The 2,500-nt window shown below is 41.1% G+C and overlaps 1 non-coding gene across 1 annotated transcript; it reads left to right on the top strand.

Moving 5' to 3' along the window:
• The first annotated feature begins 40 nt into the window (after positions 1 to 40).
• trnak-cuu (transfer RNA lysine (anticodon CUU)) lies at positions 41 to 114 on the top strand. Its single transcript has one exon. It is a non-coding gene; the product is annotated as a tRNA-Lys (tRNA).
• The last annotated feature ends 2,386 nt before the right edge of the window (positions 115 to 2,500 follow it).

Below are 2,500 nucleotides of genomic sequence, written 5' to 3'. Positions count from 1 at the left end.
TCTGAGGTTTCTCGTGTGATGTGATGTATTGGTGGAAGAAGCCCGGCTAGCTCAGTTCGGTAGAGCATGAGACTCTTAATCTCAGGGTCGTGGGTTCGAGCCCCACGTTGGGCTATGGAACTTTTAAGATAAGGAATTGAGCACAAGCATGCTCGTCCAATTCTTAGTTCTACTGAAGTTGGTTCCTTATCAAAGAAAACATCAGAGCATATACATTCAACATGTTTCATACATACCAACCAAACATCTATGGCTGATCAGAAAATGTTGTTTTTGAATGAAGCCATCAATTTGTCTAGATTATATAGCAAAAATAGGATTGAAAACTACAAAAGATGGATCCGTAACCAATGCATAGCATGGATGTGCTTGATCTTCTGGCGAAAGAGTAAGGCAACATGGTTCTGGCTGGCTTAACTCACGGAACATGTGACGAAAAGTTTAAGGTAAAACCTTCTCTGTAATCTGATCATTTCATCAGACCTAGATTGTTTGAGTACTGAAGTGTTTTACTTCTCATGACACCTATTTCTTTCAATCTGAGGTTTCTCGTGTGATGTGATTTTTTGGTGGAAGAAGCCCGGCTAGATTATATAGCAAAAATAGGATTGAAAACTACAAAAGATGGATCCGTAACCAATGCATAGCATGGATGTGCTTGATCTGCTTGCGAAAGAGTTAGGCAACATGGTTCTGGCTGGCTTAACTCACGGAACATGTGACGAAAAGTTTAGGGTAAAACCTTCTCTATAATCTGATCATTTCCTCAGACGTAGGTTGTTTTAGCACTGAAGTGTTTTACTTCTCATGACACCTATTTCTTTCAATCTGAGGTATCTCGTGTGATGTGATGTATTGGTGGAAGAAGCCCGGCTAGCTCAGTTCTGTAAAGCATGAGACTCTTAATCTCAGGGTCGTGGGTTTGAGCCCCACGTTGGGCTATGGAACTTTTAAGATAAGGAATTGCGCACAAGCATAATAGGATTGAAAACTACAAAAGATGGATCCGTAACCAATGCATAGCATGGATGTGCTTGATCTGCTGGCAAAAGAGTTAGGCAACATGGTTCTGGCTGGCTTAACTCACGGAACGTGATGAAAATTTTAGGGTAAAACGTTCTCTGTAATCTGATCATTTCCTCAGACCTAGATTGTTTTAGCACTGAAGTGTTTTACTTCTCATGACCCCTTTTTCTTTCAATCTGAGGTTTCTCCTGTGATGTGATGTATTGGTGGCAGAAGCCCGGCTAGCTCAGTTCGGTAGAGTTCAAGACTCTTAATCTCAGGGTCGTGGGTTCGAGCCCCACGTTGGGCCATATGGAACTTTTAAGATAAGGAATTGCGCACAAGCATAACAGGATTGAAAACTACAAAAGATGGATCCGTAACCAATGCATAGCATGGATGTGCTTGATCTGCTGGCAGAAGAGTTAGGCAACATGGTTCTGGCTGGCTTAACTCACGGAACATGTGACGAAAAGTTTAAGGTAAAACCTTCTCTGTAATCTGATCATTTCATCAGACCTAGATTGTTTGAGTACTGAAGTGTTTTACTTCTCATGACACCTATTTCTTTCAATCTGAGGTTTCTCGTGTGATGTGATTTTTTGGTGGAAGAAGCCCGGCTAGATTATATAGCAAAAATAGGATTGAAAACTACAAAAGATGGATCCGTAACCAATGCATAGCATGGATGTGCTTGATCTGCTTGCGAAAGAGTTAGGCAACATGGTTCTGGCTGGCTTAACTCACGGAACATGTGACGAAAAGTTTAGGGTAAAACCTTCTCTATAATCTGATCATTTCCTCAGACGTAGGTTGTTTTAGCACTGAAGTGTTTTACTTCTCATGACACCTATTTCTTTCAATCTGAGGTATCTCGTGTGATGTGATGTATTGGTGGAAGAAGCCCGGCTAGCTCAGTTCTGTAAAGCATGAGACTCTTAATCTCAGGGTCGTGGGTTTGAGCCCCACGTAGGGCTATGGAACTTTTAAGATAAGGAATTGCGCACATGCATGCTCGTCCAATTCTTAGTTCTACTGAAGCTCAAATGGTTCCTTATCAAAGAAAACATCAGAGCATATACATTCAACATGTTTCATACAAACCAACCAAACATCTATGGCTGATCAGAAAATGTTGTTTTTGAATGAAGCCATCAATTTGTCTAGATTATATAGCAAAAATAGGATTGAAAACTACAAAAGATGGATCCGTAACCAATGCATAGCATGGATGTGCTTGATCTGCTGGCAAAAGAGTTAGGCAACATGGTTCTGGCTGGCTTAACTCACGGAACGTGATGAAAATTTTAGGGTAAAACGTTCTCTGTAATCTGATCATTTCCTCAGACCTAGATTGTTTTAGCACTGAAGTGTTTTACTTCTCATGACCCCTTTTTCTTTCAATCTGAGGTTTCTCCTGTGATGTGATGTATTGGTGGCAGAAGCCCGGCTAGCTCAGTTCGGTAGAGTTCAAGACTCTTAATCTCAGGGTCGT

Source organism: Limanda limanda, chromosome 21 (assembly GCF_963576545.1).
Source record: "Limanda limanda chromosome 21, fLimLim1.1, whole genome shotgun sequence".
Taxonomy (NCBI): Eukaryota; Metazoa; Chordata; class Actinopteri; order Pleuronectiformes; family Pleuronectidae; genus Limanda; species Limanda limanda.
This window is presented reverse-complemented; position numbering and strand designations above follow the sequence as displayed.